Source organism: Leopardus geoffroyi, chromosome A2 (assembly GCF_018350155.1).
Source record: "Leopardus geoffroyi isolate Oge1 chromosome A2, O.geoffroyi_Oge1_pat1.0, whole genome shotgun sequence".
Lineage (NCBI taxonomy): Eukaryota > Metazoa > Chordata > Mammalia > Carnivora > Felidae > Leopardus > Leopardus geoffroyi.
Genome location: NC_059331.1, coordinates 2,359,837 through 2,375,927, shown reverse-complemented (window position 1 = coordinate 2,375,927; position 16,091 = coordinate 2,359,837). Strand labels below are relative to the sequence as shown.

Genomic DNA, 16,091 nt, shown 5'->3' with positions numbered 1-16,091 from the left:
TTTTCTTCAGTGGGGCAAGACATGCAGACACGGGAATGCCTGTCACGTAGGAAGAAACTTGTCCTCTGGGATCCCTGAAAACGGGAGGCAGGGCCACACGGGGAAGCACCAGGGTCAGTCAGGAGGTGGGTGGGGGCCAGGAAACATGGGCCAGAGCCTTTATGATGATCTCCAGGCGAGGGCCGGGTGAGGCAGGGTAAGCAAGCTGGCAAATTTAGGGTTGACTGCTGTGTATAATTGCAGAAGAGTCTAGGACACAAGGGACCCCCCTCCCCCAGCTACCTGGCACCAGGCTCTGGGGTGATGAGGATGGAAAGCAGTGGTCGTGAGTGTGAGAGCCCCCCAGGAGGCTCGAGTTGGGGTGTGGGCTCTGGACTGGCTGCCTTGCAGGTAAAAGATGGGCAGTTTGTTTGCTAGCTTTGGTGTCTCCAAGGTCAGCAAGCCCCCAAGACATCAAAGCATCAGAAAATAAAGGGGGGAGAAAAAGACACGATTAATACGGGATCCTTCTGCAGGAGGGTGGTATTTAGAAGCCAACATGTGGGGCCCTGCGTGTGCTCATTACCCCCGGGGTGTCCGTCTCAAGCCCCCTTGGTGAACGGAGCTGGGGAATATAGAAACGGAAATAAATAAACGTATACGCGGCCAATCCTCATGGTTCATACGGTCCGTGTTGGCAAACTCACTGACTCGCGTTTATCTGCACCCCTGAAATCACCACTCGAGGCACTTTTCAGCCATTTGCGGATGAGCACGGGGGGGGGGGGGGGGGGGCAAACGGCGGGACCCGCCCCACGTGCCCATTCCCAGCTGAGGGCGAGAAAGGGGACACTCCGCCCTCTTGTCCCAGCTCCGACGGTAAACCAGCGTCCCTTCCGTGGGCTGTCGAGTGCCACATTTCGTTTGCTTTTTTGCGCTTCTCGTGGGCGATTTTGCTGTTTGCGCTGGCCCCCCCGAGCCTCCTGGGCTGGCTGGTGTTCCTGAGCTCCAGAGGCTGTGACTTGTCTTATGGAGAAAGTTCTGACTCACGTCGAGTTCCGTTCCTCCCATCGTGGTGAGCTGCGGTGAGGCGGCCGTGGGCTGGGTTATGAAGCAACAACATCCATTATAGAGGGTGTCTTTGGGGGGCGCCCCGGGGGGCGCAGTCGGTTAAGCATCCGACTCTCGATGTCCACTCGGGGCGTGATCTCGCAGTTCGTGAGTTTGAGCCCGGAATCGGGCTGACAGTGCGGAGCCTGCTTGGGAGTCTCTCTCTGTCTCTCTGCCCCTCCCCTGCTCGCGCTGTCTCGGCCTCTCTCAAAAGAAAGGAATGAAACTTCAAAGAAAAACAATTTAAACAGAAACACATGACGCAAGGTTACCTATCGACGGGTTGACGAAAGCGTTGTGAACACAGACTCACGGGACCCTCCCCCCAGATTTCCTCCCGGAGCCCTTCTTGGGCTCCCTCTCACTCCGCGTCCGCGGCGACTCGACTTTGTCGTGAGTCACAAGAACGGACTGTGCACACATCCGGCCTCCCTCGACAGGACCCCCCCGAAAGAATCGTCAAAAAATCCCCCTGCCTCCTCCCCAGGCACCTGAGAATCAACACCGCCCTTTGGGAATAACCATCACTCCTCACGGGGCAAGCAAGGCCATGTCGCACGCCTCTCCCTCTGCCCCCGACTTCAGAGAGGGAAACTGAGGCCCCCCCAGGGGTGGAGCTGGGTCTAGCCCCGCACCCCTCCCTCTGCACCGAGGCTCCTGAGGGTGTGCCTGTAAAACCTTTCGGTTCTGAGCTTTCTCTGAAAACTCTTCCCTTCTCCTTATCTGGGTCCAGCAATAAAAGTCCCCAAAGTTCACGGGGCGGGCGGGCGGGCAGATAAGAGCAGACACGTGAGCAGCGGGACCGCCCCTCCCACCCCCTCCCCCGCTCCGGGACGCAGGCGCAGTCAGGGTCCTTGGGAGCCCCCCCCCCCCCTCCCTGCCAGCCTCCGTGCCCACAGCCACGTGGCCGGGCGCAGCGCCTCCTGCTGGCCACCGCAGGAAGCGGCCAGGCTCCCATTCTTGCCCGGGATCGAGGCCCCGGAGGGGGGCCGGCAGGGTGGGCACAGCTGGGCTTGGCAAATAAAGTCTCGTGGCGCCCAGTTAAGTGGCAAGTTCAGATAAACAACGAATAGTGTTTCCGTGTAAGAGTGTCCCTTGCTCATTCAACCGGGGGGCCCGGAGTCCGTCTGGAGGCCTTGGCCCAGGCGAAGTCCCTGCTACTCCGCTGCCCCGCCCCGACCCCACCCGGGCAGGGGTCCTGCGATCCCAGCCCCCGGCCCTTCCCTCCAACCCGGCTCCCTGAGCCCTGTGCGGCTCTGTTTTCCCTACCCAAGCAGGTTTGGGTTTTTTGCTTGTATGTTTGTTTTCTTGGTACTTTTTAGCCACAGCAGAAGTACATGACATCAAACTTGGCGCTTTAACCCTTTCTAAGTGCACAGCTCAGCGGCGTCAAGCACGTGCGCCTAGCTGTGAACGTCGCGTGCCCCCCCCCCCCCCCATCCGTCTCCAGAACTTTCCACCTCCCCAGACTGAGGCCCTGCCCCCAGGAAGCACGGACTCCCCGCCCCCTGCCCCACCCCTGGCTCCCGCCATCCACTCTCTGTCCCTGTGGACGGACGGACGGGACTCCTCTAGGGACCCCCTGTGAGTGGGGTCGCGCAGGACGTGTCCTTCTGTGTCCGGCTCCTGTCACCGCGCACGGTGACCTCCGGGTCCGTCCACGTGGTGGCAGGACGTCCTTTTCAAGGCTGGATCACATTCCGGTTGCGTGTATCCATTCACCTGCTGGCTGTTCCCATCTCTTGGCTGGTGTGAGTCATGCTGGTGTGAACACGGCTGAACACGTATGTCTTCAAGGCCCTGATTCCGGTTCTCGTGGGCAGAAACCTGGGGTGACTCCCTGGGTCTGATGGTCACTCTGTGTTTAATCTTTTGAGGAGCCGCCAGACCGTCTTGCACAGCGTTGCACGCTTTTCTGCCCCCACCAGCCGTGCACCAGGGCCACATCCTCACCAACACGTCTGACTTTCCTTTTTTTTTTTTTTTTTTAATCATTATTTATTATTATCCTTATTATTACTCTAGCTGTCCTGGCGGGTAGGAAGTGGAAACTCCCTGTGGTTTTTGATCTGCGTTTCCCTGACGACTGATGATGGTGAGCATCTTTTCGCGTGCTCCTTGGATCTTTGTAGATCTCTCTGGAGAACAGCCGTCGGCCCGTGTTTTAAGTGGGGTCGTCTGGCTTGCTCTTGAACCGCAAGGGGCTGCTGGCGTTCCTTGGTGTCTGCCTTCCCTCTGCTCCGCGTCACACGTGCAAGACCCGTCACGCTGTGGCAGGACCGTCTCCATGCTGTGACCCCGTCACCGTGGCTCCTCTCCTAGTCAAAGGGGCCTCAGGGATCGGGTTCCCAGTTCGGATCCCAGCCCGTGTGCCGAGCCATCGTTTTTGTCCATCTGTTCGTCAAGGAATCAATTCGATAAGTCATGGCCCAGAGGCCCCGGGTGGCTCAGTCGGGTAAGCGTCCGACTTTGGCTCAGGTCATGATCTGACGGCTCGGGAGTTCGAGCCCCGCGCGCGGACAGCTCGGAGCCCGGAGCCTGCTTCGGGTTCTGTGTCTCCCTCTCTCTCCGCCCCTCCCCTGCTCACGCTCTGTCTCTCAAAAATAAATCAACGTTAACGAAGACGTTTTTAAGGTAGAAGGGGCAGCTTGTGTCACTTTCCCTGGGGTCACGTTCGCACTGAAATGCACGCCCCGAGCGAGCGAGTGTATGTATATGGGCCCGTGCACATACTTTGAACTGGATGGAGATGTCACGGACGAAAAAGGCTTGAAGGCTCTCCGCTGCTTCCTGTTTTCATAATTTAATCCTTGTGTGTGTGACGGGTGGATTCACTGCAACGGCGACTCTCAGCTGAGCGTGATTTTGCCAAGAGACAGCAACGTTGCTGACATTTCTGGTTCTCACGACTCGGGGAGATCCTGCCCGCGGGGGGACACTGGGCCGTGTCTGGGGACATCTGTGGTTGTCCCGACTGGGGTGCTCCTGGCATCGAGGGGGCGGGGGATGAGGCTCCGCCCACACAGTGCGACCCCCAAAGAACGACCGGGTCCCCATGTCCAAGTGCAGAGGGAAGGACCCTGGACCAGACTGCGCGGTGGCACAGGGCCCAGACCGTGTGACACGCTGCCCCCGTGTGGACGCCCCTGGAACACGCTGCACGCACTGCGTGACCTTGGGGAGGGTCTCCCCAGGCCCCGCCCACCGTCTCTTTCTTCCAAGGTGACACTATTCTAGCTCCCGGCCGCCCGACAGGCTAGCTTCTCCTGGTGGCCGTGGGGCCCTTGAGATGTGGCCGGGGCAACTGAGGGAGTGAGTTTTCAATTTCCTGTCGTTGCAATTCATTTACCTTTAAAGGCAAATAGCCCCACGTGCCCACCGGGACCCAAGCGGACAGCCTGGTTTGTACAGAAAGCACTCTTCCTGGGGCAGTAGGGGTGTGTGTGTGTGTGTGTGTGTGTGTGTATGGCTGCTGTGTCTCCAGGTTGGGTGACGTGTGTATTTAGGACTACATTTTTGAATTCTTGTATATTTAGCACGTACGGGCACCAGACCCTGCTTCTGAGCCCTTCACCCCCCTTGTTCCAAGTCTCCACTCAAACAAGTACTGACAACACGCCCACTTTATAGAAGAAGAAACTGAGGGTCAGAGAGGACAGCTGCCCAAATGCTCATACCTCTGTGCTAACCCCCAGCTAAGGGGCCCTCGTGCCCTATTTCATTCCATCCCACAATTTTCTGGGACTTGTATGACTCCCATCTTGCAGAGGAGAAAACTGAGGCCCAGTCACCCCCACAAGTAGGATGCCAGAGTGAGGGACGCCTGGCTGGTTCGGTCGGTGGAGCGTGCGACTCCTCATCTCGGGGCTGTGAGTTCAAGCCCCACGTCGGGTGTAGGAATCACTTGAAAATAAAATAGGAAAAAAAAAAAAAAAAAAAAGAGGGGAGCCTGGGTGGTTGAGTCAGTCAAGCATCCGACTCTTGGTTTTGGCTCAGGTCACGATCTCATGGTTTGTGGGATCGAGCCCCCACGTCAGGCTCTGTGCTGACAGAGCAGAGCCTGCTTGGGATTCTCTCTCCCTTTCTCTTTCTCTCTTTCTCTCTCTGTCTGCCCCTCCCTTGCATGCACAGTCTCTCTTTCTCAAAATAAATAGACATTAAAAAAATAAAAATAAAAATCTCCTTTAAAAAAGGGGGGGCCCCTACTGTCAGCGCAAAGCCTGGTTTGGATCCTCTGTCCCCCTCTCTGTGCCCCTTCCCGACTTGCTCTCTCCCAAAAATAAATATAAAACAAAAAAAAACTAAAAGAGAAAAGAATGCCAGAGTGAGGATCTCAACCCACATAAGTCTCTTAACCGTGACACCAAACTGCCTCCCTAGAGTGGTCTGCGGGGTCATGGAGAAGGTTGGGGGAAACGGATGGGCTCGAGAACCGGTCACCCTGGTCTGAAGTTGGAACCTCGCCTCTGTCAATTCCCAGCTGTGTGACCTTACGGAGGTGTCTTGCCCTCTCTGAGCCTCGGGGTCTCCTCAACCGTCTTCCTGGGGCTTCTCTGGAGATTAAACGATATAACTTGTCTTAGTTTGCTTGGGCGGCTGTAGCAAAATACCGCAGGCTGGGTGGCTTAAACACCTGACATTTATTTCCTCGTGGTCCTGGAGATCAAGGTGCCAGGCGGGTCAATGGTTGGTGAGGGCTCTCTCCTGGGGCGGCAGTGGCCGCCTTCTGGCTGTGCGCTCACATGGAGGGGACGGCGCTTGAGGGCCTCATCCCCTTCCCAGGGCACCCATCCTGGCAAGGCCCCAGCCTCTGACCTCACCTAACCCTGACCCCCCCCCCCCAAAGGCCCACCTCCAAACACCGTCCCGCTGGGGGTCAGGGCTTCCACAGAAACCCGTGGTGGGGACAGTGTTCACCGCAAACCACTCAAAACAGCGAGCACATTCAACAGGAAATTCTGGCTAGGGGTGTCCGCATGGTGGTTGAGGTTCAAATCCTGCCTCTTCTGGCCACTGGCTGTGTGCTCCCGGGCCCGTGGCTCGAACTCTCTGGGCCTCTGGGCCTCAGTTTCCTCCGCCGCAAAATGGGAGAGATAACAGTGCCCACCTCAAGCACTTGGAACAACACTGGGGGCATGAGTGCATTTGGGGACCTTGGCCACTTCCACTTATGACGAAGGGGGGGGGGATTTACGTCGTCAGAGGGGCCGGCTGAGGGCGTCTGGGCACCAAGGACCCGGGACGGGGGGTGGGGAACCGGGTCCTGCGGCAATACAAAGTCTTCTCATCCACCAGAGAGAAGGACGCCCAGAGAGGGACGGACCCTTATCCAGAGCCACACAGCCCACCGGTCACAAAGCCGCACCTGGCACTTGGCCCCTGGGGACCTCCGGAGGGCAGGGTGGGTGGGCAGCCATACGTCCTGCTCCCCACAGTCCCCAAATGTCCCCAGATGTCCCCAGAGACACGCCCCCTCGCAGCAGCCTCCTAATCCCGGTCCCCAATTACCACACGGCCCCAGGGAAATACCGGCTACACCTTTTAAAGGCCTTAAACACCCCCAACAAGCTCCCGGCCCTGCCGAGGGTGCAGCCAGAAGCCCCGGGAGAAGGGAAAGCATAAAAACAAACGCATTGTCCAGCACAGCCTCGGCCGGTGGCATCAGCCCTGGAGGCCTGGGTCCCCCTCTCCCTGCCCCCAACCAGGCTGGGTGGCAAGCGGCCGGGCCCCACTGTCCCTACCTAAGCCTCGATCGCCCGCATTTGCAAGATGGAATGAATCCTAGTGAATGAATTAATACACGAAGAATACCGAGCGCTGCAGCACGCAGGAGGCCCCTGCCACCCCCGGAGGTCAAGAGCGTTGTCTGTCTGTCTTTCTCAGGCCTCCCCGCTGCAGGCCAAGCTGGCGAGGGCCGAGAAGCAGGGGACGGCTCTGCAGCAGGCCGGACCACATGACACCGGAGCACTGCCCCGGGTTCCAAGATTGAGGGGCTGACGGTCCCTAGTGAGGTGGGGCTGGGGGAGGGGCAGCCGCCGTGGGAGACAGTCTGGCGGTTCTTCAAAAAGTGGCACGAGGAGGGGGCCCTGGGTGGCTCAGCTGGTTACGCGGCTGACTTGGGCTCAGGTCATGAGCTCACAGTTTGTGGGTTCGAGCCCTGCGTGGGGCTCTGCGCTGCCAGCTCGGAGCCTGGAGCCTGCTTCGGATTCCGTGTCTCCCTCGCTCTCTGCCCCTCCCCCGCTCACAGTCTGTCTGTCTGTCTCTCAACAATAAGCATTAAAAAAAAAAAAAAAAAAATTAAGGGCCACCTGGGTGGCTCAGTCACTTAAGCGGCTGACGCTCAGTTTTGGCTCGGGTCCATGAGTTCGAGACCCACGTCTCGAGGTGACAACGAATGGGGATGCCTTTGGGGGTGATGGAATGTTCTGGAATTAGATACTGGTGATGGTTGCACAACTCAGTGAATGTACTAATCACCAAGGTGAATGAACCTGGAGGCCACTGTGCACGGTGACAGGAGCCAGGCACAGAAGGACACGTCCCGCGTGACCCCACGCACAGGGGGGCCCCAGAGGAGTCCTGTCCACAGAGACAGAGAGCGGATGGTGGGAGCCAGGGGTGGGGAGTCCGTGCTTCATGGGGACAGGGTCTCAGTTCTGGGGAGATGGAAGGTTCTGGAGACGGATGGAGGGTGGGCACACGACGGTGTGAGTGCGCCTGATGCCGCTGAGCTGTGCGCTTAGACGCGGTTAAGGGGCCCGTGGCTGGCTCAGCCAGGAGGGCCCGCGACTCCTGATCTCGGGGTCGGGAGTTCGAGCGCCACGCTGAGGGCAGAGATTACTTTTAAAAAATATCCGAAAGGGGCGCCCCGGGGGGCTCAGTGGGTTGAGCATCCGACTTCGGCTCAGGTCACGATCTCACTGTCCGTGGGTTCAAGCCCCGCGTCGGGCTCTGTGCTGACAGCTCAGAGCCCGGAGCCTGTTTCAGATTCTGTGTCTCCCTCTCTCTGCCCTTCCCCCATTCACACTCTGTCTCTCTCTCTCCTTCAAAAATAAATATTACTTAATAAACATTATAAATAAATATTATATTTATATTATATTATTATATTATAATTTATTATATTATATTTATATATTATTAATATTTATATTATATTATATTATAATAAAATAAATATTAAATAAACATTTTTAAAAATTTTTAATAAAAAATGGTTGAAACGGTAAACTTTTGTTGATCCCGTCGTCTGCTCACAGACGTTCTGCTATCAACGTGGGGGGCGCTGGGGTCTGTGGGGGTCCCCGCTTTCAAATCTCCTGGGTCCGTGCCCAGCGGTGGATGTGCCCGGTCAGCCGGTGACTCTATGTGTAAGTCTTTAAGGACTGCCGGGGTGGTTTCCCCAGTGGCCGCCCCGATTCCTGCACATCCTCAGCCACGCTGGTGTTTTCCAGTTGTTCACGATAACCGTCCCAGTGGGTGTGAAGGGGCGTCTCACTGAGGTTTCGATTTGCATTTCCCTGACGGCCAGGCCAGGGGGGTGGGACACCTTTTCATGCGCTTCTCGGCCATTCGCGGGTCACCTCTGGAGCCGGGTCCATTCAAGTCCTTTGCCCGGTCTTGCACGGGGTGCTTTATCTTGTGTTGTTGAATTGTGGGAGTTCTTTATATATGCTGGACAATGGAGTCTTCTCAGGATTTGCAGCGGTTTTCTCCCATTCTGTGAATTGTCTTTTTATTCTCTCTTATTGTCTTTTATTCTCTCGATGGTGCTTAATTTCCATGAGGTCCTGCGTGTCTAATTTTCCCCTCCTTGGCTAACTTTTGAGGGCGTTTCACTGAGTTCGCAAACCGGATTTGCCCGTGCCCCCGGCACCGTCTGCCAGGCCGGCTGGCTTTCCAGGATGGCTCTACCGTCCGTCCCTGCCACCTCCCCCCCAACCCACCCTGGTAGCCCGGTCAGCGGTGATCTGAATCTCCTTCAGACCCAGCCCCTTCCCTCCTCGCCAAGCCCCCACCCTGGTCCAGCACCTCTCTGCTCTCCGGGTCGGTTTTCCTGCCTACCCCCTTCACTTTGGGGGAAGCCCTCTGACCTCCCAGCCCCCAGCCAAGGTCACTTCCATTGTTAAAAGCTCTCCTGGAAAGAAACCCCCCGCCCCTCTTCTCTCAATTTGCCATTTGGCTCTTATCAGAGACCGCAAAGCTCTCCCGCCCCAGCACGCCCCAGCACGGCCGACATCCGGAGGTCACTGTCTGTGGGGCATCCCTGGCCCCCACCCATTCCAGACCAGCAGCAGTGTCCCAGTGTGACAGCCACAGATGTCCCCTGATGTTGCCAAACGTCCCCTGGAGGCAGAATCGCCCTGGCTGGGAAGGGCCTCATTAGAGTGGTAATCAGATAAATGCCCGCCTCCTGCGCCGAGCTGCGGCTCTCAAGGCCGCTGTCTGCCCTTCCTGGGGCTCTAGGGCTCCGCACAGGCCACGTGCTCCAGGAACGAACAGGCCATGTGTTCCAGTAGAACTATACCGTGGGCCGAATCGTGTCCCCCCCAGTTCCTGTAGGGCGGCCCTGACCCCAGTGTGGTTGCATCTGGAGATGGGGCTTGGAGGAGGTAATCGGGTGAGTGAGGGCCCGATCTGAGAGCGCTTGGTGGCCTTGTGATAAGGGGAGCTGCAGGCCTGGAGGGAAAGCGCCCCCCACCCCCCGCCCCCATCCCCGGAGGACACAGCCGGCCAGCAGCTGTTTGCAAGCCAGGGAGAGAGCTCTCCACCAGACCTCATCTGCCAGCACCTTGATCTTGGACTTCCCATCCTCGGAACCGTGAGAAATAGTGGTTATGGTTCATAAGCGGCCCAACCGTGTGCTGTCTGGTTACGGCAGCCCCGGGCTGACCAAGCTGCATCCTGCTTTGCCTGGGCAGCGCAGTCCTGAGGAAAACGACCTTCGCCTTCACAGCGAGTAGGATTTCCTGAGCACCTACTGTGTGGCAAGCTCTGTGCAGGGAGTAAGAGCCTACATCCCGGCCTTGTGGAGCCGACTTTCTAGTGGGGACAATAAACACATAAAGGAAAATATAAAGGCAGAGGCGTCCCTATAAAGAAAAACGGGGAAAGGTGAGGGAATGGACATAGGGCTATTTTAGGGAGGCCCAAGGCCACCTGTGTGAGGGAGTGATTCCTGAGCTGAGACCTGCAGGAAGGGATGGGCCAGGAGAGTTCCGGAGGGAGAGCCTCCCAGGCAGGGGGCACAGCCTGTGCAAAGGCCCTGGGGCAGGACTGGGTCTGGCGTGTTGGAGGAACCGAGCTGGAGCAGACCAAACGAGGGGGAGAGAGGGAGGAGGGGAGGTCAGGGAGGGGACGGGGCAGGTCATGCTAGGCCTTGGGGGCCACGGGGAGCACTTTGGGTCTCATGGACACTACATTAGGGCACTCGCTTCCTCAGCATATACACTTAAGTTGGGACGATACAGAGAAGATTCGGCCCCTGTACAAGGACAGCACACAAAGACATGCAATGTTCCAGATTCTTACAAATTTAAGCCAAAAGTTATAGGTTCCTTTATTTTTCAGTAAACAGGCAATTGAAATACATAGTACAATGAAAGGGACGGCATAAATATTCAATTTCGTTTTCCACCTATGGGAATCTCACAATAAAATCCTAGTTATTTTGTACAAAGAAAAAGGAAGTAATAAGGGTATTAGGGAGGGGCGCCTGGGTGGCGCAGTTGGACTGGGCTGGGTCCAGGTCATGGACTTGGGCTTGGGCTTGGGCTCAGGTCATGATCTCGCGGTTTGTGGGTTCGAGCCCCGCGTCGGGCTCTGGGCTGATGGCTCAGAGCCTGGAGCCTGTTTCCGATTCTGTGTCTCCCTCTCTCTCTGCCCCTCCCCCGTTCATGCTCTGTCTCTCTCTGTCCCACAAATAAATAAACGTTGAAAAAAAAAATTAAAAAAAAAAAAAAAAAAGCAAAACAAAACAAAACTCTCCCCCTGAACCTGGTTCCCCTGCTGGAGAAGGAGATAAACTATGGGAAGAGGGAAGGAATAAATCCTGGGATGCCGGAATGGGATCGGAGGGGTCAGGGGGACTCACAGTGCCCAAGAGAGACAGCTGAGAGGTAAGACAGATACACAGCCGAGAGACAGACGACCAATAGATCATAGATAACAAGATAGACAGCTGGATAGATGATGCAGAAACACACAGTAGATAATACATAAGCTCAATGGATGTCAATCAATAGATTGACAGATTATAGATTTAGATGCACACACGTGAGTGTGTGTGTGTGTGTGTGTGTGTGTGTGTGTGTGTGTGTTTCGCTCACTGGAAGGGTCTGGGAACAGCAAATCCCAGAAGTCTGAACACATCCCGGCAGCCTGTTCTTGGATCCCAAATATCACTCCCGTTCCAAAGGAACCAGGCTCCCCGGAGAGACAGCTGAGACCAGGAGCGGGGCCTGGAGGACAGGTGGGCTTGGATGGTCTGGTGGGGCCAGACAGAAGGCTCAGAGAGGGGGACGGCCATTTCAAATGACACAGGGCCGCCTCAGGAGGCTCCTGAATGGGGGACAAATTCGGGGACCACTTGATTCTGGGTACATTTGTGAAGCTGGGCCCAGTGAGGTCACTCGTGGATCATAACAGCCTATCTGTGTTTGTTACTTAATTTGCGTCTCGCTCCCCTGCTGGACTGTGAGGTCAGGGTCTGAGTGGGTCACTGCAGCCCTAGGATGTAGATAGACCGGGGTCAGACACACACAGGGGGCGCCTACTAAATGCTTGTGGAGTGGCTGAGCTCCGGGGATGAAGAAGGCAGATACGTAAGTCACAGAACCTGTCCCCGCCTTCCAGAGCCTCACCTGCAACATGGAGGAAATAATTAGCACGCCATTCGTTCATTCCAGAAATACCTAAAATACTTTTTGCCGGACCCCAGGCCCCAGCTCTGTGCTGGGACACCACGGAAAATAAGATAGGACGGGGCTGAAGGACAACACAGACGGCCATAGCTCAACGTGATCTTTTCAGCGCCATACGCGCCGCTTAAAATAATAATAAAGCGGGGTGATACAATACAGACTGATTTCAGCGTCGGTTTGTTTTTCCTGGAGGGAAAGAAAAGGCCAGAGAAGGCGTGCCAGCCAGCGCATGTCATGTGATCCAAGCCCGGCCAATCGGAGGATCCCAGCAGACCAAGCACCTTGAATCCAGGTGGCCTGTGCCAGCACCGGGTACAAAGTGCTTTTCCGGGTGTGTCTTGGGGGGGATCCTTCCAACCCGTCCGTCCATCCGTTCGTTGCTTTGTTCATTCATCCATTCACCATTTGTCCAGCACTTAGGCCGAGGGTGCAGGACTGGATCCCGTTCTTACGAAAATTTCGAAATGTTGCCCGTCCCGGAAAGTTTTTCCTTAATTTCGGTTTGTTCAAATATTGCCTTATGCAAATCAAAACTGCATCGAGACGCCGCTTTTCACCCACCAGAATGGTTATTGAGTTTTCTTTTTTCCAAAAGGGACAACAGCGAGTGTTGGCAGCGACGTGGAGAAATCGACAGCCTCGCGCACGGCTGGCGGGGAGGGACGCTGGGGGGAGGGGACCGTGACATGGGGCAGCGCCGCGGGGGAAACAGTTGAGCGGCTCCTCGGAAATGAAACGTAGAATTGCCATGGTGACCCAGCAGTTCCACTTCTGGGGATCCATCCGAGAGAAAGGAAATTAGTCATCCACGTGAAGACTCACGCACAAGCGTGCACAACACCAGGAATGACGAGAGCCAGAAAGTGGAATCACCCCGACGGTCCATCAGTGGACACACGGCTGCAAGCACGTGGTGTGTCCAGGCAGGGACGTGGCCCTCGGCCACAAACAGGAGTGAGGCGCCCGCACCCGCCACCCCGAGGACGAACCCCGAACACAGGACGCCCAGGGAGGGAACCAGACACGAGAGGCCACACGGGGCGGGAGTCCACGTGTGTGAAACGTCCAGAACAGTCTCATCCACGGCCAGGAAGGGGGTTCGTGGGGACAGGGGGCTGAGGCATGGGGATGGGGAGTGACTGCTGATGGGCACAGGGCTTCTTTTTTTGAAGTGACAGAAGGTTCCGGAACTAAAGGTGATCATTGTACAACGTGGCGAATGGATGAAACGTCTCCCGTGGTAAATTTTACGTATCTTTTACCACAATAAAAAAAAAAAAAAAAAAAAAAATTGGTTGCATGAAAATAGTGTTTAGCGTGTAGACTGAGATTTTTGGTGCCCCCTTAAATTTTATGCCTGAAGAAAGTGCCTCACTCAAAAGTGCACTTGTCCTAGTCCCAGCCCTGCCAGAATTAAATAGGGAAGTCACAATGAGGCCTCATTGAGAAGGTGACCTTTAAGCCAAGGCTGCAAAGAAAGGAAAGAATGAGCCAAAGTGGCATTTGGGGATGAGTATCCCAGGCAGAGGAAGTTGCCCGTGCAAAGGTCCGGGGGCAGGACCGGGCCGGGTGTGTTGGGGCCCGTGTGGCCGGAGCAGAGGGAGTGAGGGGGAGAGAGGGCGGAGGGCAGGGCAGGTCGGGGATGCTACGGTTCGAGCAGGGCCTTGGGGGCCGTGGGGAGGACTCGGCTTTTACCCCAGGGAGATGGGAGCTCTGGGGGGCTATGGGCAGAGGAAACGCAGGGCTTGAGCCAAGTTTTTAAAGCCTATTAGCTCTGCAAGGGGAGGGATTTCCATCTTCCCCCCGCCGTCAGCGCCATAAACCTCCACTTAGAATCCCACCCGGCCCAAGGTAGGTGCAGTAGATACTTACTGAGGGAGTGAATGAATACCAGCTCCGTGGGGGGGGGGGGGGGGGGGGGGGGGGGTGCAAAGTAGGAAAGTCACACTGTCCCAAGTCACGTAGCCAGGTTAGGGCGGGCCAAGGGCTCAAACCCGGAGCTGGGCAGCGGAGGCCCCAGCTCCACCAGCCCTACCGGAGGGAGGTCCAGGGCCGAGCCCGCGGTGGCCACCTGTTTCCTCCCCCGCCTGTGATTAATGGCCCCGCAGCCCATCCATCATGCACCAGCCAGTGCCTGGCTCTGCCCCGGAGGCCGCGGGGCCCGGCGCTCATTTGTAAGCAGGCTGAGAGGCTGGTCTCCGACGGTTGGATCCATGAGACAGATAGATCCCTGCTCCGACCTGCCCCCCCCCCAGATGTGGCCCCCCCCACCCTGGAGCAGAGGAAACACCAGGATGCCGGTGCAGAGGCGGGGATGGGTGGGACCGGAGGATGCCCCCCATTGTAAGACCCTCGGAAGCCCCAATCCCTCCAGACTGTTCCGTCCTGAACACTCTCCCTGCCTTTCCCGCACCTGCTACTCCTCCGCGCAGGGCCCAGCCCAGCCCGTCCCCCATGGCTCCCTGGTGCCCTCTGGGTAAAAGGCCTACCCCTCAGTCCAGAATGTGGGGTTCTGCTTCCTCAAGCCTCCTGGGCCCCCTCCGGCCTATGCCACCGTGCCCCGCCTCCACGTCCCACCCGGAGAGGCAGTGACTGCACAGTGGTTAAAGGCCCGGGTACTTGGCTTCACATCCTGGCCCTGCCATCGTCTCGCTGGGTGATTGTGATCAGGTGACCTTAACCTCTTGGTGCCTTCATTTCCCCATCTTTCCAATGTCATGGTACCTAAGGTCAAAGTGCTTTAAGCAGAGCCTGGTACATAGTGAAAAACATAGACAGGTGGATCAGTTGGTTTTTGTTCATGGTCTGGGACACAATTCTGGGCCTCTCCACCTGCTGGAAGGCCCAGCCCTGACCCCACCGGACTTGGGGTCTCTGCATCCAGCTCTGACCCTGCCAGCCACATCTGGGGTCTGCTAAAATGGGAGTGTTGGGTCCCCAAATGCCCGAGTATTGGGATGTGCCTACCCAGAGCAGGCTCAGCCCCAGGGGGCTTCCCAAGGGAAAGGGCGCCTGGCGTGTGGCTCATGTCGTCCCATGGGACCCGGCACTCGGCTTAATGCTCTGTTGTCGACATCCTGAAATGCCTAAATTCCTAATCATTTTTCAGCAAGAGGCCTGCATTTTCATCATGCTCCGCCTGAAAATTCTATAGGCCGCCCCCATCGGGGACTCTGATTGCATTTGTGGGGTCCACGGATTCCAGAACCTGACAGGAATGTGGAAGAAGCTTTCCAAACGTTTGTTCCTTTTTTCTCACAGCATCGGGACTAGGGGGACCCACGTCTTCCTAAGTCACCTCTGGCCCCATCGGATGCTGTCTTTATTGAACGCACTGACATTCTGCTCATCGTGAATATTTTTGGCATTAATTTTTATTTTCAAAGATGTCGTATTAAAGTATTGTTTTTATCGCGAAGGGCTTTGGGGGAGGGCAGGAAGAGGCCGCACGTTTTGCTTTTTCATCTCATACTGGTCTGGCCTTTTCATCTGCCCCGGAAAGGTGTCTGGGATCCTGAGTCTCCATTTTACACACTGGGAAAACCCAAGGCCCAAAAAAGTACCAAATAACCAGAGGCGAGCTGCAGAGTTGATGATGGGAGTGATGGTGGTGATTACGAGCCTGTATTCAGCACTTGCCGGATGAGTTGGGCATTATTTCACTCGCTTCTTTGGGGCCTGTTCTCCACAGCAAGTGAGATCCTATCAAAATCCCAGTTAGGCCGGCCCTGATGGGGCCAGGGCTGCAGCCTCCCTGCCTCCCTTGGAGTAAAAGCCCAACGCCTCCCAGCAGCCTCCAAGGCCCTGCGCCATCTGGAGTGCCCCTGGCACCAGCTACAGAATTTGCATGGCCCAACTATAGAACAACACCGTGAGACCCCCTCGTTCGAAAACGATGAGGAATTTCCAGGCCACAACAGCAGGTCACGAGCCCAAGCGCAGGCCCTTCTGGGTGCAGGGCCCCTGTGTGAATGCATGAAGTTGCCTGCCCTGCCTCCCTGCCCTGCTTCTCAGTACCAGGCTCGCCCGCTGCCTCAGGGCCTTTGCACTTGTTATTCCTGCCTCCTTGAGTAAGCTGCC

At 56.6% G+C, this 16,091-nt stretch overlaps 1 pseudogene; it reads left to right on the top strand.

Moving 5' to 3' along the window:
- Window positions 1-10,519: 10,519 nt before the first annotated feature.
- LOC123607766 lies at window positions 10,520-10,618 on the top strand (annotated as a pseudogene).
- Window positions 10,619-16,091: the final 5,473 nt, after the last annotated feature.